The sequence below is a fragment of the Megascapheus bottae genome, chromosome 2, assembly GCF_031878675.1.
Source record: "Megascapheus bottae isolate mThoBot1 chromosome 2, mThoBot2.hap1, whole genome shotgun sequence".
Classification (NCBI taxonomy): Eukaryota; Metazoa; Chordata; class Mammalia; order Rodentia; family Geomyidae; genus Megascapheus; species Megascapheus bottae.
This window is the reverse complement of record NC_143510.1, coordinates 66,352,547-66,375,320: the sequence shown is the minus strand read 5'-3', so window position 1 is coordinate 66,375,320 and position 22,774 is coordinate 66,352,547.

Here is a 22,774-nt window from a genome sequence, read left to right as displayed (position 1 = left end):
AAGTGAATTATGTCAAGCCAAGACTGCCGGGGTCCCACAAGCATGCCTTGATTCATGCCTCTTCACACCACTAGTACGTAAAATGGCCATTTCCTCCAGACTCTTATTCAAGGTAACAGTATTTAGATCACCCAACTTTCTTCAAACATCTTAAAACATGTCACATTTACTCTTCTCTACACAGTCCTAGAAATAGGCTTAGCCAAGATAAACTGAGTTAAAATCTGTTCACATACTTTTGCTTTTCCTAGTATTCTCCGCATGAGTATGTATGTGTGTCAACATACTCTGTGTGTGTGCACATGCACATGTGTTCATGCACATTGTCCTAGAACTTGAACTCAGGGACAATATATCATCCTTGGCTTTTTTGCCCCAGGGTGGCAGGCACTCTGTCACGTCTCACAGCCCTACTTCCGGCTAATTGGAGGTAAGAAAGACTTCCCTGTTCAGCCGGGCTTCAAACTGTGATTCTCAGATCTCAGCCTCCTCAGTGGCTAGGGTTAGACTAGGGTTGTAGCAAAAGTGACAGAATACCAGCCTGGAGCAAAAAAAGTCAAGTAAGAACTCACAGTCCTGAGTTTAAGCACAGACAAAATTAAATAAGTATAAGTATAGACTAAGGAGTTGAAGATCTGGTTTTAAATGAGTCTCCACCAAAATACTTCAAAGTCTAAGCATGTAACATGGCTAATCTTTAATAAAGGTTCTGTTATAACTACTTTCACCTACTATATGCCAGATATTATGTTAGGTATAGAATTTCCTGTTATGATAGCTATGAAATACATGACATGTAGCTAACTGAAGTTATAATGCTTACAGTAGTATAACAAATCAACTTTGAAAGAATAGTAAAAGTATGCAAAGTACTTTATGTAGATCCTGTGATAGAGATACATAAATCAAGTGATAGTCATTTTTAATTTATTGTGCTAAATAAATTAAAATTATTTTCATCTTTAACATTTTTTGTCTACAGAAAATATAAAAGTATATGTAGGTGGCTTATTTTCCAGAATCTAACTTCCCAATTATTATTCTTTTTTTATAAGTCATGTAGCTGGGTGCTGTCACTTATCTCTCTGCTCAAGGTAAGCACTCTACCCACAGCTCCACTTTCAGTTTTTTTGAGTGGCTAATTAGAGATCAGAGCCTTACAGAGACTTTTCTACCCAATCTTGGTTTGGAACCTCAATCATCAGATTTCAGCCTCCTGAGTAGCTACCATTATAGGCGTGAGCTACTAACGCTCAGTCTGTTTCCCAAATTTTAGTGTACACAAGAATTACATCTCATGTAGACTCTTGAGGTAAGGAAAATTCATGATTTAAGATGTCTTGAATCATAGATTGCTCAGCACAGCAAGTCTACACATCTCATGCCAAGCAAATGAAGTTCAAGATGTGTCTCACACTGGATATGTATGTTTCCCATATCACAGAGGAAAGGTATAGAGATGACAAAAGAGTAAGGAATTATAATCTATTAGAGTAAGTGAACAATCTTGCAACAACCAACTAACTACATAACCCTGAATGTGTCATACTGAACAGGATGCAGGCAAGTCTCCATGATGTCACATTGTACAGTAGGCATTATTTGTGATCCATTATGGAAGATTAGAATGCTTAACCATCAGTCCTTTATCTCAAGAGCTTCACAAGCCTGTTCTCATATGTTGAGCTTCCTGACCGAAGAGAGTTAATAGTATATCCATGTGTGGCATAACAGGAAATAGAAAAACTCCCTAGTTTCATTAATGTGAAAATAACACAAGACTGAGACAATTACATTGGCTTGTTGACTGCAGAAATTTTCAGAGCCTTCCTATGTTCGTGTACCTTTTATCTCCAAGAGAAAATGATCATGTCTAACTTGGGATTTAATTTCAGTAACACATTTCTAGTACTAATATCACTCCCTCTCAGAAGAAATGCACAATAAAAGAGTATCACATCTTTGAGTATATAAATTTGCTACTTAGGTTGAGATCTCCTTTTAATAAATCATAGATCTCTTACATTATAAGATATATGAATTATGATATATCTATATAATTTCTTAACAAATTCTACCTCCATATCTGCAGGAAATCACAGAACATAAAATGAAGCTATATATAGTCCTCAAGCAAAACTACCTTTAACTAGAAAATAAAGGTCCACATTACTTTTACAAAATTAATTTGTTAAAATAGAAAATATATTACTAATTTATGATTGATAGGTTATTAAAATTATACCCTTATGTTCATTAGGGAGTGATTACTTGCTGTAGGAAATTCAGTATTTGAAATTGCTTCTAAGAAACCAATGTAACAGCAATACTCACAAGACAATATGTAAGAAATGAACTTTATAACCTGGAGGGAGAGGGACTAGGAAGAGGAAAAGTGAGAGGGAAATGAGGGGAGGGGTAAAAATGTTGGGCAAGAAATGTACTTATTACCTTATGTATGTCACTGTAACCCCTCTCTACAACACCTTGACAAAATTAAATTTGAAAAGAAGAAAAATCAACTGCTTACACCTCCATAGCATGTAGGAAAGTGCTTGCCAGAAAGAGAGTTCAACAAATACAATTTAATGAACATGCATGGCTCTTAGATGTAAAACAGTGCAGCATGAATTGAGCATATATTGGTTAAAGATTAGAAAAGATTTAGAATCTAAGGACAAAACAAATTTATAACTTTCCCAGACCTTTCATGTCTAGCCATTGCATATATACTTTAAATCATCTACTTTTTTCTGTATACATGGAATCATACTCTGTAAATACAGTTCCCCTAACACTAGGGGCATGAAATAAAGCCACAATACTTCATTATAAATAGCTATACTGGCATACTACAAGTACTCATAACTTATGGAATGTTCTATTATTTAAATCCCAAGTGAATTACACATTTTCCAGATCATGATCTCCTTCATCTGGGAAGAAATGTTAATTGTTCAAATTGTCACGTGTAACCCTGTTTACTGAGGTAATACTCCTCGGAGGTGTACATTTTTTGAAATGTTTGGAGCATGGTATGGTGAAAATAAATATATAATTCTAGCACTTAGAAGGAATTAAATGGCTTGGGCTCTCTGAGTTTGAGGCCAGTTTCTGCTACATAAAAATCCTGTGCCTTGGAAAAGAAAAGTAAATGAGCAGTGTACAATGAGGAGGAAAGAATGGAAGAAAAGAAGGAGGAAGGGAGGAAGAGAAAGAAACGATGAGAAAGAGAAAGGCAAAACATTCTTTGTTACATATTTCCACATCACTCCTCAGAAGGCCTTAACTTATACTCTATCAAGCAATACCAAAAACTTATCTTCAGCATTTTAGCCAAAAGTCAGGCACTGTAACTCAAGAATTCCCCTTTCATCAATTTCTACCTCAGCATCGACAATGGCATCCATTAAATAACATGGATGTGAAACCACTATGTGAGGCTTATAATGTATAACCCCTCCTTCGGGAAACTAACCACAGAAAACTACCATAAAATAAGAATTTATCCCCAAGTACACAGGAGGCAAAGAATCACGGAGCTCAACATGGCAGAAATAACCCAGTGTGAAACTCAAGAGCAAATTCTACTGTGTAAAGTATTAGCTTTTTACTTTTATGCCAATGAGAGTATGATGACAGGAATTCTATAACATTACTGAGAAATGAGGTATTAGGTGATGTTTAATGGAGTAAAGGTGAGATGCAAAATTGTTCATGTCATATTAGATTAGGGGATAACACCAATCCTAGCATAGTAAGCCCAATGATCCAAACATCTAGAAAGTACAGAAAGAAGAGGACCATCACAATTGGAAGACACAAACTGAGGCAGTAATTTTTGAGCTGGTCCATTATCAACAGACATGAAACACAAGTTTAATTCGCAAATCTGGATCCATTCACAAGTCTGTGCATTGACCTCCGCTGTACCTAATGTTACCATCTTCCAGCAAAGTTAACTTCACCCTCTTTCCTGCCTCTGGCTCCAACTAAGTTCCTTCAGGCAATTACACTCTGATTTAGAAGATCCCTTTTAGAAACACGAACTAGGTCACACTCTTGTTTGAAATATAACCATTCACTAATCGGGACACCCCAAGATCTCAAGATGGGGTCTAAGAGGAGTGTGGGAAGTTTAGGAGCAATGAGAAGTATAATAGAACTTTCTTGCTGTGTACAACTACAAGGAGGAAACAGAGGAGAGTAGACACTTTTCTGATGTTGCTGCAAAGCTAAATTACCCTTTCTACCAAAACCATGGTCTATGCCCTTGAAAGACGAATGCAGTCTACAGTTTAGTCAATGGCACACCCATTTCCAAGAGTACTCCTAGTTAACTGACATCAGGGAACATATAAGAGTTCCATTTCTGGAGGACATTGATAAGAGTAGAATGTCAGAAAAATCATCTTTCACTTTCTTTTTTCATCACTTTGTTTTTTCATAACACCATTGCAAATGGAACTGAGTCCTCTTAACTCTTTGTCAAATACGTTCTCTGTGGCCGTTAGCATTGTGGGTACTACAGGAACTGCAGAAAGTAACAGGGAGGGGAAAATTCTCTATGCACATTCTCTGTTTCCATTCTCTGGAATAAAGACTGATTGAAATTCTCCATGGTTCCATATTTTAACTAAACACCAAATACACGTCAATGAATAAAAGAAATTCTCCATGGTTCCAGATTTGAACTAAACACCAAATACATGTCAATGAATAAAAGAAATTCTCCATGGTTCTAGATTTGAACTAAACACCAAATACATGTCAATGAATAAAACAACACAGCTCCATTCCTCAAAAAGCTGCAATTTACTTCTTATTTCCTGCCAACTTGAGTTGTGTTGTTTTCCTTTCGGCATTTACTTTACTGAAACGGAACCCTTGAATCCTTAGACTCCAATTAGCCTGTCCAATAGAGGATCACTACAAATAATAACTTAAGGGCTGACTCAAAAGATGTTCCAGTTTTAAATGGTGCCAATTCAAAATTATAAACTTCTGATCATTATCACAAAGCATGAGACAATGTTAGTAAGTGTTCCTCAATTTGGAGCTGTTTCTGAGGACCTTGTCTGAATCTTCCAACTGTTATGTCAATATCTCCTTCTTTCAGCCTCCCCAAATTTCTCTCTGCTTTCTCCATGTCCAGGCTGAATCACCTTTCCACATTTTTCTACATTTCAATCAGTGATACAGTGAGTTAACTTGTCTTCCCTACCAAGACCCAAAGTATACTTCCCTTGATTTCTACTTAAAAGGTACATTAAAAGGTAATTATCAATTAGATTACCAATTCAAAATTATTCAAAAAGTATTTCATTTAATTAGCTTTAAGTGTTAAAAACCATTATATTTAGCATGATGAAAGGGCTCTAAGCAAAGTTACATGTAACAATGTCAGAAAGCTTTGCCATGTAAGTGATAATTAAGTCATCTCTGCTTCAGCTGTCATAGAATCTGAACATGGAAAGGAACCACACATGCAAAGCAAGAGAATGTAAACAGCGTTATAATTTGAATGCAGTATATACTTTAAAATAAAAGAAACTAAACAACTCACATACAGCTTAACAAACTGTATGGAACATTTATTGTTGTTGGCAAAGAGGTCAAAGAAAAGCAGACAGGGAGAGGAAAGGTGGGTTAATGAAGTCATAATAATCAATGGATATATGTGAAAATGGAATCAGGTTAACTGAGGGAATGGGTAGGGCCGAGAAAGATGGAAAAAATAGGTGGAAAGAGTCACATTAATAGAGATGCACTGTGTTTACAACGTGACAAGTTGAACCCCCCTCCTTTGTGTGACTACTTAAAGATAATTTCTAAAAATAAAAATGGAAGCACACCGAGATTGCACTAGTATTATTTTGACATTATCACTATGACAATTTAGTATCTGGAAATCATAAGGAAGTTTTTCTCAGAAATTTTGACTTACTGTTTGATAGAGAAACCATTGCATCTTATGGTAATAAATGAGAGCACTCACCATTGGTGGATAATTGAGATTTTAAAATACATTCTAAATTTATGATCAAAGTAAATCCTACGCATACTTACGTAGATATGTTTCACAACCATAAATACATGGGGCTGTAAGAATATGAGATGCTGAATCCGAAAGTACCAGAAAAAAAATCTGCAAGTAACTATCCTAGAAGAAGAAACAATGCACAATCACCGCACAATGGTGCTCTTCTGCAGATGTACACATATCTTTATTAAAAGGGGTATTCCTCAAGACAGATACAACAACACCAATTATTACGCTCTGTTCCTAAACCTCTACACACACAATAAGGGGATCAAGACTTGAAACAGTGCCATGATGTAAAAGGAGAATGATAGAGAAGAAATGGGCTTTGGATTAATGAGCTGGCATACACACCACGGCCTTAATGGGCAGCGCTGACAGGGTTCAATTATAGCAGCGTGTTCAGCATCATTACTGCCAGTGGCTGTCACTCAGGGTGTTGGTGCAGAAGGAAATCCAACCAACTGCAGACAAAGAAGAAGGGAAACATGCAAACAAAAGACATCTTCTGGAGCAAAGACTCTCGACTCAACACACACACACACACACACACACACACACACACACAGAAATACACATATAGGCGCATGTGCTCTTTGGGTATACACGAGGCGAAATTTTCCTAACTTGGCTTATCAACTATTTGCTACTCCTAGGGCTTTTAGGCAGAAATATAATTGAATTAAGAGTCAGTAACTAGGCAGTAAAAGGGTACCTTATATACTATCTATCCTAAAAAATTAATAAAAATGTTCCATTCTTAACTGAGCACTGTTAATCTTACAGTTTTATTACTCTATCTCAGCTCATTAATGATTACCTTTAACTTCGCTAGTAATTTTTATTACAGCATCAAAATTAAAATTTTAAAAAGGTTGCATGAATAACTACATGTACATTTTCTAAGCAATGTAAATTAGCTACATATTTGATCTTTTTTCTTTTTTAATCATATTTTTTCATATATTTTTATTGTAATTAACAGAAGGGTTACATTATATTCACCATATAGAAGGTACATTACTTCACATACATTGATACCCTTTCTCATGTCTTGGTCCCCATTTCCCTCCCCCCAACCCCCACCCTTTATTTTATTTTCCCCCTTCCCTATCCAACTTCAAATAACCAAATAAGCATATATGCAATATATCAGATAACAAGGTAAAATACTGTAACAATATGAGATAACCAAGGGACAGCAAAAGAGATGAGAGATAACATAGTACATTAAGGACAACACTCATTATATGGTTTGATCTTTCAATGGAACAGGTACTGTACTACAAGGAAATTTCATAAGGCCAGACTAATACAAATTTTACCAATGTGTGGGATATAGTCTCACCACAAAAAAAAATCTATTCCTATAATGTCTTCTAAGAATTCACTTACAAAAGACAAAAAGCTTCTCTTTCTCAAGAATCTCCTCTGGTTTTTTTTTTTTTAGAAACAAACACCTTTAACAAATTGAAAAGCAAGAAGTTGATGTGAATTAAAAGAATCAGTTATTAGTATGACAATCCATCCACTATCCATTTATAGATATTCAGTCCATAATTTTTTTCATATATTTTTATTGTAATTAATAGAACAGTCTATAAATTTTTTAAAGATGTATTTAGTATTACTGGATGTACAGCATAATCTTGCAATATTTACTTGAATAGTAAATTGCAATGCTGACATTTTTTCCTCCTATAAAAACATTCTGAGGTGACTCTAATAACCCATCTTTAAATAATAAGTGGATTACTTCAGTAATATATGTCAATTAAAAAATCAATCTTGGTGGAGATCATTCAGGAAATGCTTTACTGGCTTTTAAAAAATAAAATAAAGAATGAAACATTCTGATCATTCAGAGGATAGTTTTAAGGCCCCTTCCTAAAACCATAACAATTGTGTACAGTTGGGATTGACTTAAGACCGAAGAAATAACCCATAAATGCCCGTGCAGAGACTGCCAAAATATGGAGAAATATACAGGGAGAAATATCTTAAAAACAGATATTTTTCATACCAACTAAAGCATGCCTTGGAAAAAAACAATATGCATTCACATTTTTATGATGGAAAGCAGTCATTTTCTAAACCAGGAAGGCAAATTCTGACCTTCTTAGTAAAGGTAGATGCTAGAAATGAGTTTCAATGATGACTCTGAATGGAAGACACAATGATAACAACCCAAAGAGAAACATGTTTATATCATTACATACTTCCTCATATAATGCACACAGGTAATCAGAACACTTATTTCAACCAAGCATCTTTTTAGTAGCAATAGCTACACTCTGATGGTAACTTCCAACTTAGGCCAGAAGTCTAGATCACTGAGAGCCCAGGATCTTCAGCCCCCCTAGCATAGTTCTACCTCCCCCACCTGCCCAGGTCCTCAGTAGTGGGGATTGAAATCAGATCATCAACTGGCTAGTTACAGCTACTGCTGTTAAGCTTAGGAGCAGATCACAAAGGCTCTCAAAAGCTATGAGCCTATGGTCATGTAAGATAATATTCACAGACATCAACTCCAAGAAGCAGAAATAAGAGGCTTTGTTGTTATATTCGTGGTCTTGTCATTTTATCTTATTGTTAGTTTGTCTTTTGGAGGGCAAGGGGGCATGCAGAAAGGATGGGACAAAGGTTGAACAAATATAGCAGAGGTACTCACTAGACATTATGTGTGAAGTGAATTATACAACTTGTAGGTAGGGAAAAACAGAGTGCAAGGGATGAGGTGACACTGTTCAACCTGACTTATGCAGCTTTAAACCCTCTGTACATCACCTTTAGAATAACAATGAAAATATTTTTATAGAAAAAGAGCTAACATCCCTCGTCTGGCTGGAATGTACTCTTCCCGCTCAGATCTACCTAGTAATCCAGACTCACCTCTCCAACCAACTGAATGAAACTGAAGCATCACATTCTACCACAGGAACCCAACAAGATACCAATGAACACAAGAATGAACCATGTAGTTGCCTTGGTGTATGGATGAGATGGGGATTACTGCTTTGCAGTACAAGGTAGATGGCACCAAACAGCTCCACAAATATAAACAAAGTCACTGAGGCCAACAAATTCCTGAACACCTTAATACTGTCTTTACTAAGTTTTAGCAAGCTCCAAATATAAAAACTGAGATGTACTACAATCTCTAAATGCAAGAAGCTTGGCTATGGGAAAATGTTGACTTCCCCCTCCCCACCCTTTACTGTAATGCTGACTTCATTATATCCTCAGAATCACAGCACTTTGTGGCTTGTATACCCTGTCAGATCTGCCAAGCTAAGCCACAGAAGTGTAGGATGAAGACTGCCACAGCTTAAGTGCTGGGCAACCACTAAAATTATATTTTACATATACCTCTGATCTCACTAACATAATTGGCAGGGACTAAAAATATCCTGCAATCCATCTCATCATTTCCTGCCTACAGTGCAAGGAAGTTCAAAGAAAGATTTTTCTTTCAGTCCCTAAAAAATGTCCCATAAATATTTTATACAGACTACTACTGGCTGTTACCAAACACAATTTCTTCTTTTCTGAAGATTTCAAATATTATCATGAATAATATTCTCTGTGACACTTAAGATATGGAAAGCTACATACCAAGCTTTACATATAGTGATCAATGGAAAGGAAATGGAGACAGAATTTTCTAAATATTTTTATATGATAGTATAGAATGATTTAAGTGTTTGTATTTTTTTTAAATCTTTTTGTGGTATCATGAATCCATTTCTCTCTCTAAAAGGAAAACAAAATTTAAAAAAATAGTATTAACATTTAAAGTTTTAGTTGTAATTCAAACAAAATTTTGACTTAAAAACAAGCATTTACATTTCTCTAACTATAAGATAGACGGTCTGCAGCACATGTGGGTATAACTGTTTCTCAAATCTTTTTTAAATTTACATTTTCCCAGTACCAAGACTTGAACTAAAGGCATCAAACTTACTTAGAGGTGCTCCATTAGTTCAGCCATATCCCCAGTTTCTCAAACTTTTTTTTTTTTGGTTGGTGTAGGCCTTAAACTCTGGGCCTGGGCACAGTCCCTGAGTTCTTCAGCTGAAGGCTAGTGCTCTACCACTTGAGTCACTGCATCACTTCTGGCTTCTCAAACTTATCTGATGTTTCCATCGCTGAGCCTGACAAAAGTCCTCTGCCGGACTGGGAGTTTGGCCTAGTGGTCGAGTGCTCACCTAGCATGCACAAAGATCCTGGTTCGATTCCTCAGTACCACATACATGGAAAAAAGCCAGAAGTGGAGCTGTGTCTCAAGTGGTGGAGTTCTAGCCTTGAGAAAGCCCATGGACATTGCTCAGGGCCTGAATTCAAGCACCAGGACTGGCAAAAAAAAAAAAGTCCTCTGCCACACTCAAATAGAAAATACCACCCTGATTCGAGTGGGTGCCACAGCTAAGTCAGACCTAGCAAGCACGGGCAATACACTGCCCTTTGTCTTGAAAATAAGATTTGGTTGGTGTCTCATTCCTAAGAGTGTGATTCACCTCCAGCCAGCATCACTCATTTCCTTAGACTTGACTCAGCTCAGTCTTCTACCCTCACCAGACTTCCAAGCCTCTGATCAATTCCCACCATTTAATAGCTGCCAGATCCCATAATCAGCCAATGATGGTTCCACCCACCACCATAAACAAGGTCATCCTGAGAACATTCCATAAAACTGCAAGCAACAATGGTGGTTCTAATTAATGGCTATCACTAAAAACAGAACCATCCTTCCTCTCACCCCACCTCTTCCCATCACTAAGATAACCCAAAACTTCTTTTGATGCAGATTCCTTTGATTTAATCGCACTCTTCAGGCTCAGCCCACACTCTGTGTACTCCAATTCCTATTTTAATTTCGGTCTACCCTCATTTCACTGGAGGGACACTATAGATCAAGAGTCCTCACACACTGGCGAGCCTATCAACAGCCTCGGGTGAAGGTTAAAACAGATTTTCCAATCCCAGACGCAGGGTGGTACTGCACATTCAGTATTTCTGAGATGCTCCTGTGGGATGCCCGTGTGGCAAGAATGAGATGTGAATGTCTCATTCCTAATGTGTCTCTCTTGGTTTCCCAGATCCTTTCATTTCCAGTCACTAAGCCTCACTTTCTCTTCCAGCATGGATGTTCCTCTTTTAACTGTGGAGGGTCCAATACCATTCCCACAGTTGTCAACAACATCCTCATACAAACACCAGCCTGTGATTACATAGTTTATTTCAAGTTTCAAAACCCATAAAAATATAATACCATCCTACAAGTCACACTCAAATATTAAAAAATATTTTGTTTTTGAGGCATTAAAAATACTAAATGTTCCAGTCATTTATATGAAAATAACTTGTTCCCTATACCAACTGAAATATTTTTTATTAAGTGACCCAAACTGATGCCTACATTGGCTACACATTTATATTATTGAATTCTGAAAACATAACCAGGGCTTCTGCAAATTTCTTAAGACTGCAAAACACCTGACCTGGCTCTACAGTAAACATGTCCATGTTGGCTTCTTCCCCTAACACTTGCATGGTTACTTAATAAAATAGTCTCATATATGAGCAAACCACATTCCTCTTACTATCCTCTGTGGACTCTTTTGCATGAATATAAAAAAATCAGCTCTTTTCGAAGGATTTAAGGGAGGGAAGTGTCAAAGCAATGTTTAACAGCAGAGTTAGCAGCTCAGGACTGCTCTGAACTCTCTAAGCACACATAAATAAGCTAGATTTCATTATAGGTCTGACAGCATTGTATAGCTCGGTTTTTTTTTAATTTCAATTCCAGACAAAAGCATAGAGAAAGAATAGAGATGCTTATAAAGAATGTATCAAAATGCCACTGTAAGAAAGAGAAAAAAGAAACATTGAATTAAGAAATGCTTTCACTAAGTTGCTTAATAGTTTTTCAGAAATATTTATGTCCAATACATTGCTTCTGCTCCCTACATTTTTAAGCTATTGATTTGAATCACATTTTAGCGCTGTGTGATTACAATGAACAATGGAAGCTGGACAGTCGTTGTCCATGCCTGTCACCCTAGCTATGCAGAAGGTTGAGATCTGAGAACCCCACTGTGAAGCCAACCTAAGCAGGAAAGTCTTTGAGGCTCTTGTCTCCAATTAAATACAAAAAAGCCAAACATGGAATTGGGATTCAAGTGGTTGACTAAGCCTTGAGCACAAAAGCTCAGGGGCAGTGTCCAGGCTCTCAGTCCAAGCCCTAGGACAAACACACAGATGCGCACACATGCACATACACATACACGTGCACACACACACACACACACACACACACACACACAACAATGCACAAATTCCAATGATAAAATTTAAAAATGATCTGGAGAGCTCAAGTGACTCTTTTACAGCAGATCAAAATTTCCTCATCACATTTTTTCCATGTCTCCTGGCACTAATGACTTGGTCTAGTTACTGTACAGTAGTGTGCTTTCTTTTTTCTTTCTTTCTTTTTTTGATTGTGAGGTTTGAACTCTGGGCCTGGGTGCTGTCGCTGAGCTGTTCAGTTCAAAGCTACCATCCTACCATCCTACCCCTTGAGCCACAGTGCCACTTCTGGTTTTCTGGTGGTTAATTGGAGATAAGAGTGACCAGGCTGGCTCTGAACCTCGATCCTCAGATCTCAGCCTCCTGAGTAGCTAGGATTACAGGTGTGAGCCACCCTGCCCAGCCAGTAGTATGCTTTCTTTCAGAGTATCTCCATTTACTCACACAACAAAGAATAGTTCATATCTTGGAATTCTATTATAAAATAACCAATTTTATGTAGCTCAGACTTGCTTCCAAGCAAACCTGATCCCCACCCACCACATCTTCGTAGGTAAAGATATAAATACAAATATGAAGTGTACAGATGCAGACTTCACTAACAAGTGAAAAAAATAGTATAACAAAGTTTGAAAATAATTTTTCCAGGGCTCAAAACCTTGACACTGCCTGGAGACTGAACTATCTTTATTCATGTACTGTAGAACTTGAGGTCTCTCTGGACTGTTCCTAGCAAAACTTAACCTTAATTTCCAATGCAAATATACCCTTATGGTTAGAATGTTCTTTAATATTGAGAAGACTGGATGGCACTGCCTAGCCTTCTTCTAACTGTTCCTTATGTAGTAGTAATCTATGTTGGAAACCATAATTTGTTGAATTTTTATCTGACATCCTTTGCAATTCCTGTTAACTTTTACTACTAGGTCCGGTCCTTTCATCAGAAACCATTGTTTGTGCTTTACTATTCCCAGTAAGAAATATTGGACAAAGATCCTTTTGCAGTTACCGCACACTAAACTTCTACGTAAATGATCTTATTTCCAGTTCAACAGTTTGAAAAAGATAGAAATCACAGGGATTTTATTTGAGTAAAGTGAGTTTAATCAGAGATAAAACCATATGCCTATCAGAAAAAAACTGATTACACTGAGTCAGAGGTAAGTATATTCATGTCAAGTAAATATTTGGAATTGTCTTAATTATAATCATTTGTTTTGCAGTAGTGTACATATGTAGAAAGAGAGGACTGATGATTTTTCCATACATGTACACAGTGTACAAATTTGCCCCTTACATAATGTTCCATTGTTCTCCTCCCTCCTTTATCAAACAGTGTTTGGTCTGATGCACTATGTTGAATTCATTTGTGTATATATTCATATTTTACTCATTTTTTCTGATTCTGGGGCTTGGGCACTATCCCTGAGCTTCTTTTGCTCAAGTCTAGTGCTCTACTACATGAGCCACAGAGCCACTTCCAGCTTTTTCTAAATAGTTTATTGGAGATAAGAATCTCACAGACTTTCCTGTCCAGTCTGGCTTCCAACCTCAATCTTTAGATATAACCCTCTTGAGAAGCTGTCCTCAACTTTTTAATTTAATCCTTTCTTAGTTTCTGAGCATCAAACTTTGGAATTCTAATTCCAAGTAAGGTAAAGACAAAGACGTAATAAAGAAAAAGATGTCAACATATACAGTTTACTCTGCCATTGGGGAAGGAATACAACTGCAAATGACCTAATTTTAAGTGATTCCTGTGAACTTTACGATTGTAACCTATTTTTTCAACTCAGGGCCTGGGCTCTGTCCCTAAATTGTGGTTTTTTGGGTTTTTTTTTCAGTCAAGGCTCCACTTCAGCCTTTTTTTTCTTTAACTGTTTATTAGGAAGTAAATATTATGGACTTGCTTGCTTGGGCTAGCTTCAAACCATAATCTTTACATCTCAGCCTCCGGAGATAGCTGGGGCTGCAGGCATGAGGAACTAGCATAAAGTACAACTGCAACATTTTAAAGAGTGGGTATCCTGAAAGGAAATTCCTACATTTTTAGCTATCTGGAAATTCCAGCTATCTGGAATTTTCTGAAAAACTCTCCTACTAAACAGATCATTCATAATCCTCCCTAAACACACTATGGTATTTCATCTCCCCAAAATGAAAACATTTGCATTTATCTTTGAAAAGTTATAGTTAATTGATTAGCTGAGGAAAGTTACAGCGTTGAAGGCATTTGAGAAGGACGACCGATTGTGTAGAGAAGCACATTCCTTCATAGTGTGTGCTGGCTCTATAAATCAAAATCATGGGCATAAGTGGCAATCAGACATCTTCCACCTGGGATCTGAAAACACAGATAAATTTTTCCTGCTTAAAATACTACCACAATAATAGAAGTTCTGCAATCATCATTTACATCCCTGACAGGTTTGAAGATAATACAAGAGAAAAATTCCAGCATTTTCTTCTGAGTTGAATTGCCTGTTTGATGCAGCAGCAGTGGGTACTTATCTTTTATTTTTCTTGTAAAAGGGGTAAGTTTGATTCAAACACTATGGCTGATGACAAATTCAGTCAGAATGGGCCATTTTACACAAAATCATCTTTATGAACATTATGTTTTAATTTCAAACCAGTCTCACATTTTTCTGAAGACTGATATCCTCCCTCATTTTTGCCTTTTCATTTCCACACAGATATAATGTCTGATCTAAGTTGTCCATTGTGTTTCCTACTTAGAGGTAGAGCTCTTTGCTTGGTTCCATTTTTTTAAGTCCTGATGAGAATACGAAGATAATAAAAAATGACACACAGCAAGTTGGAGATTTTTTTGTCTGTGTCTTCTCAAACATTAATAGTAAGTCAGCCTGTACTTCTATTGCACTGACACTCTCTCCTCTGATGAAAGTCTTATAGAATAATTGGGATACCTAATTCTTGTAAGGCTGCCACAACCTCATTACTTGCAAAAAAAGAGTAATGGAGGAATGTTATAATAAAAAATTCCATTAACAAGGGCTCTACAAGATGACTTCAGAACCAATTCTATTTTAAATATATATTTAATATATTATTTATATATTTATATATAATATTAAATACATCAAGAAGATAAATATAGTACTTAGGTCAATTCAAGAACTTACATCAATCAATTCTGACTAACATAGAACTTTAGAAGTTACCTAGTCCATTTTCTCAGTTGATGGATGTGAAATCTTACAGAGGACAGGTGACATGCTCAGAGTGACAAAGGGATACTCTACAAGTGCACGGTAGAACAAAATCATTTACCAGCGGGGCATTCTACTGTAACAATAATCCATGGCCTTAGACGAAAAGCCCTCTTGTCCTATGCCTAGGAATATTACAAGTCCCAAAATATCTGAAGAGAAGATTGAGGAGCTTGGAGTTCAGCCTGAAGTACTCACAAAATCACAAAGCAGCCAGTGAATTTGTTGTACATGGAAGGATGATCCTTTGTGGAAATAGAGCCTGACCCTCCCTCAGAATTTAATTTTGCTTTGTATTTAACCATGAACTACACAGGAGGAACTGTCTTCACTTCCTAGATGCCTCCCCAAATCATCAATAAAAAGTGTAAATGGAATAGAGTGTTTCAACCATATCGAGAGCTACAGAAAATGAATTCAAAAGGCATTCTAGGTCATTCCTCCACACGGTCCTGCCCACAATGGTCCATCTTCCACCCTACTAAATTCCTTTCCAGCTGATCCCCAAACACACATGTCCAGAGCAAAGAATCATCATACCACACTGTTATTCCCAGCCACTGGGTCATTACTATTGTGTGGTGGCTCCATGATCATTTCAATGGTTTAGAATAGCTTTCACTGAGAAAAGTAAATTATAATCTGGAAATAGCTGCTGTATTTGTCCCTTCTGTTTTAACAGCACATGGCAAATGCCTCATATTATAGGTGCTTAATAAGGATTTAAAAGTTGTTCTTACAAAAGTCCTTTTTTGATTGCATTTGTTGTCATGTTGCCATAAAATTTTAGAAATACTAAAAGTAAGTATCAAACCTCTGAAATTTTAAGAAGCAGAGAAGCAGTAAAAGCAACAACATTGTAATTTAGCATACAAATGGGGATCCGAAGATGCCTTTTACTATACTTTAATACAATTAGCATCACAGGACAGAAAGAACTGCCTAGCGTATGGAAGACAAACATTTGGCCATATTTTATACTGTTTCAGCAGAGTTAAGGATCAGATGAAAAGGTAAAGTTGTCACTTAATATTTTCACAGTATTAATCGCAATTCTTAGTTGGTGGTTTTTAGAGGAAAGTTACATAAACAAGTATTCTCAAGCATGTCTTCTAGCAATAACAGAGTACTAGATTTGGAAAGGAGGAAGCCAAAGCTATCATTTTATAAATCATAAATCTACATAACTCTCCTTTTATATTCAATGTTTCCAATTTTTTTTGCAGCTTCTCAAATCTTTGTCCAAATCATCTTCTTTATAATGCCTTCATCTCTGCCACACCTTTTTCCAGCTGTCTTTTCTCCTCTAAAATTATTTCTATGTTCAGCATAAATTAACTCTACCTCTATCAGACTAACCATTCACCTGTCTTCAAAGACTGTCAATGCAATATACACATACAATTTTGAAATTTGGTTTCCATTCTCCGTCAGCTGGCATCAATGCCCAACTTGATCTTTTCTCAGTTTTCTTATCTACAAGATACAGGCCTACAACATAAAAGGAGGTCTGCTATAATAAAGACTTATCCAGTCAAAATGTCAGTAGTGCTGAAGTTCCAAAACTTTAGTTTGAACATGTAAAAGTTAAAAACTTATCTCAGAAACAATTGTGCGATAATCTTTACCAGAAACATGACATGCATGTGCGTGCCCGTGTGCGCACGCATGTGCGCGCGCGCGCACACACACACACACACACACTCACTCACATATATTTATTCAAGATCTTTCTAGGCTTGTGCTGATTACCACATATCAGAATCCAAAATTTACTCCAAAATTTGCTGAGACAAGTGTAGACACTAGAAAAAATGTCTAATTGACATCCAATGGCCTGAGCCCAAACTGATTATATTATAAGCCCAAATCAGGTCAGGGTTATCCAAATGTGCAAAGCAACTTGATGAGTTGTAGGTTGGAGAGATAAGTAAATCCTGATGTACAGTTGGAACAGAAGCAGATATAGAGTTTCAGCTCATCCCATGCAGTATGTAAAAGTCTGAATAAATCCTGATGTTGATGACAGTAATTTGGGCTGATTTAAAACTTTCTATATCAAGGCCAGTATCAGTGAGTGCCTCACACCTATAATCCCAGCTAGTAAAGAGACTGAGACTGGGAGAATTGAAGTTGAAAGAGCCTAGGCAGAAAACTTTATGACCTTCCATCTCGAATTTACCAGCACAACACTGGAATGGAGTGATGAGGCTCAACTTGTACAGCAAGAAAGATGAGGAAGAGAACCTGAGATCAAGTAGTAGAATTACCCCTCCTCTCTCCCCATGAACAAACAACATGTTCAACTCTCTGTGTACAAAACATCATCTCGTCATTGCAAACTATCCATTTTACAGTTGTAAAAATGGAGCTATGTGGCATAAAGGTAATGAAGCTATATGGCATAAAGGTAATTAGGAACACTCAAATTTAGGTACGAATCTAGGCTTTGCTGTATCCAAGTCTTGTTTTGACCACTGTGCCATACTAACCTCCTAATGATTTTGGTTACTGATCTAAAAGAAAAGAAACATATTTGTACACTTATCCCTCAGCTATCTGAGAGACAAATTAGCTCAGGACACAGCAAAAAAGATAATTACTTGCTCCTTTCATTTCAGAGAAGAAACAAACCAGTGAGAACTCAGAATCACCAGGCTCAGAATAGTAAGAATTCTCTAACCCTGCAATCCTCGACATCAAAACATAAATAGCAGTTTTCTATTTATCACAAAGATTTTTGATTCTCCTTTGACCCAAAGTAATTCATAGTTTAATCATGGGCTGAGTCCTCCAAAAGTCCCACCAAAAGACTTCTTTTCCCCCTTGCAGACAGACAAAACACTCTTTTTTTTCCTGAAGTCATCTGGTGGCAAATTCCACACAGACTCTCTACAAACTTGCCACTTTCTACCCATCCACTCTAAATCGGGTGAGGGCTTTCCAGGCTCAAATGAAAAACACTTCCTATCCCAGACTTCCAGTCACACAGAGTATGACGAAAGGCATCAAAACATCACAAAATGATAAAGAGCAGTTGTCTGATGGAACAGCTGTTGCCAGTCCATGAAAAAGTCTCCTACATTATAAAGAGCAGAGTGGAACAGGAAAATCCTCTGGATTAGGATACAAAAGACTATATTTCAAGTAACTACTTTATTACTTACTAGTTCTGACCCTGGGCAAGCCAATTAACTCTCTGAGAGTCTCCATTTGCTCACCTCTTAAATGAAAAGAACTGCATCTTGCTCATCTCTCAGAAATACAACAAATAAAATGACAACACGAAGGACACTGTAAAACGTCAAGATTACCCATTACGCTTGGTTTCCAATTTTATCCATCTCTCCTTGTTAGAGAGAACTACTATCCAGGTGGTGATATCTGAGCCCAAGTGTCTAGAGAAGGAGCACAGACACTGCAGGCCAAAACCCAATAGTTATTCTTCCAAAAGGAAGAACTGGCAATTACTTTATTTACCACCTTCACTATTTTGCTTCTAGCCACAGAGCCAAACAGCTGATTTATTATTCTACCCTATCATATTTCAGATTCAAGTATGTTTCACACAGATATACTGCACACCCACACTGTATACTGAGATCTTTTAACTTTGATATATGGAAGAGTTCCATAACTCTTTACAGGGAAGCTGCCATTTTTCTACACGCACAAACACACACAATCTACTCTACCAATATAAAAAGTACGAGTGAAATTTTTGGCTAATACTAACTCTAACACAGTTAAAGCACTCTGAACAATAATATCATGAGTTTATGTAACTAAGTACAAAGATATAACTGTTGACCTCTCATGTACAAATTATCCAAATATCATGGCCTTCACATGACATATGTCTGCTTCCCAAACTAATCTCAAGATACCTGTAGTATCTCTCCAGGCAGCTACCCCAATTCTGCAGCAATGGCTAGAAGTATGAACTGTGCACCAAACCAGCCGGTTCTCAAGGACACTCTCCATCATGTGACCTTGAACCAGTATTTACATTACCTTTGACATGCCACTAAACTTTTGGACTCTCAGTTGTGCTATGAATAAAATGATTCCCCAGGGCCATTAGGAAAGTAAGATAAAATAATTCAGGTCAATTATGTTGCCTGATGTTACATGTTTAGGAAATACAAAGCAGTTATTTAGTACAAATGAATGATCATCAATTGAGTTATCAAGGTCTTATTCTCCAAATCAGTAAGGAATCAAAAAAAAACACTCCTAATTCCTCTCCATCCACTTAATTTTAATTGCTCAGCACATATCTGATCAGTGAACACTGTGGAATAAATTTTCAAGCATAACCTCTTATATCTACACATTCCAACAGCAGCATAAGAAGCAGAAAAGGGAACACGTTGTTTAGAAACCAAACAGCAGCAAGGTACCACTCATGAGAAGGCAGGGTTTGATTAGCACTTATAACAGAACCAGTTCTCAGCAACCCCACACATTAATGCAGAAAAGACATCAGAGAAGACAACATAAAGGCAAAGGAAATATCAGGCTACAGAAAACAAAAAGGGCAATTCCTCAGAGCAGAAATAGACACAGATTTTGTGATTACGGTTAAAATTCCCCTGGGATGGAAGGGAGAATGTTGAGGAGAATAAAATTTGCAAGAAACTAAGTATGGCCAAGAAGGATCCAACAGATATATTAAAGGTATAAAGAAATTATAGTCACTTTTTAAAATGAAGTATTTTCTTGCAATCTTGGAGATCACAGTAGAATCCTATCATAGAAGCACCCTAACTCTTTTCCTGTTACTCCTCATCTCCTTTACATACCTGCAACAGCAAAATATCCAATCAATTCTACCAAACATTCTTTTGAAACAAATTTTTCCCAATGTGATCCTGTTAGGAAATAATTTGAGCATAATCAAATTTCTCACTTCTTTATATGAAATTTCATTTTTGGAAAAACACTTAGGTGAACAAAGAACATTGCATCCAGCTGAACCAACCTATATAAGAATACAGAAAAAATAGACATGAAAATATTTATGTATTTAATACATTTGCATTAGCCACTATAGTCTGAGTCACACCCATTTATATCTAGTGTTAACAATTTTCACAACAATTTAGATAACCCCTCTCCTACCACTTCACAATTCCTAAACTAAAATAATCTTGCCAGGAAATCTTGTTCAAGGTCATGTTTAGTATTACATATTCATTGCTGAATTTACATACTGCTAAGTCTCTTACCATGTAACTGTGCCATTATGTTTAATAAGTTCTAACTATTTTTCCTGAAGTGTTACTAGTAAACTCTGCAATGTTTGACCTTTGATCTATTTTCTTCTGAATCATGTTCTTTGGGTTACTATTGTTGTGTTTCATATTTTTTAAAATATTATGTGGGAAAGCTGACTGTATTCTGGAGTGACCCATCTACTCTCTGCTGTTCTGGATAATCACATAAACTTGCTTCCCCTGACTCAAGTTCCTCTTCAGGTCATCCCCACCATGTTATTAGATCTAATCTTACTTTGTGTTGTAGTTTCGCTTACCCCCAGTGCTAGATACCCATAACCCTTTGCTGTGAGTGCTCCCAGGCAGAGAAAATGATAATTTTGAATTAAATATATGTCCACTTCCAAATCAGGGACCCATTCACATGTTTGGAGGAACCTTCAGTGTGGCACAACATAATCACTTCCTAAATGCTTATTAAAATAACAACAAATCAAAAGAAAAACAGTCTCAGCTTTAACAGTTCATTTGCAATCTCACAATGCATCAAGTGGAAAGAGGTAAGGAGGGAGAAAGAAGGAAAAAAAGGAGCCAAAAAGGAAGAAAGAATGAAAAAGTTTCAATCAAAACAAGCTGAGCAGGTTTCAAACTACCATCTGAACAAAAGAAGACCAGACTGCAGTCAAGTCCTTCGGACCCCAACTCCAAAATAAATCCAAAAAGCCAGGCTGGAGGCCTTGGCCAAGTCGTGCACTGTCAGCTGAGCATACAAACCAAGCTTTTGGGGAATGAGTTCAAACACTGGTGCCAGAAAATTTAAAAAAAACACTGTCATACATTCAGAAACCACATATTAAAAAACATTCTGAAAAGACTCTAACCCAGGGACTTTTCTTTGCCAATCCTGGGGCTTGAAATCAGGGCCTGAGTATTGTCCTTGGACTTTTCCAAGGCCAGAGCTCACAACCACTTCCAGCTTTTTTTCTATTTATGTGCTACCAAGGAATCGAACCTGGGTCTTTATGCATGCTAGGCATGTGCTCTACACCACTAGGCCAAACTCCTGGCACCACACTTAGGGACCTTTAATAACTTTTACAGTGGTGAGAAGTATAACCAAATTTCCATTTTTTAAAAAGTTGGGAACGTAGTTCAGTGGCAAATTTCTTGCTTGTCATGTTCAAGGCCTTGAGAAAGATGCAAACACTAGGAGAGGGAAGACATGAGGAGGAACCTTATCAAATGAAAACTAGCCTTCGTATCGTTTTTAAAACTCTACACTTCATTCAATGCAACAACTATCCTTGAACCTAAGATTTACTCATGGTTGGAAAACATCCAAAGAACTATGAATATACCAATCAAGATTTACTTATAAAACCACTCAGCTCAAGTGGTAGAGTAGCTATCTAACGAGCACAGGCCATGAATTCAAACTGCAGCACTGAAAAAGAAAATTTAGGACAGGGACAACTAAATTCAGGACAGTGTCAAGCTAGCAAGGATAAGGCCCTGAGTTCAAACCCCAGTATCACAAAAACTTAAAAAGAAGAGTCAGAAAGGCTGCTGTAGTCAACTCCTAGACTACAAAGCACTCAATGTGATTTTAATTTACTTATATGATTATTAACTCTGGTAAACAATGAGATACTTCAGAGGAGGAAAGTATGGACAGAAAGCAGGATGACAGCTGGGCAGAGAAACTACTCCCAATAGAGTTTTTTTGTGCTTATTCCATGTCCCCAACCAACATCCCTAATATAGCTATGTGGCCCTTAATCAAAAATCTTTACACATATCTCCATCTGTTATGCTTTTTGATACCATATCACTGAAGGTGGATTACTTTCAATGCTTTCTTGTAATCCTTGAACATATTTTCATGCCAGATATTGTTTTAGGTACTTTAAGATATCCCCAATTTAACAACAATGACAACTTAGGCTTTCTTTCTTTTAATCTTACGTTGG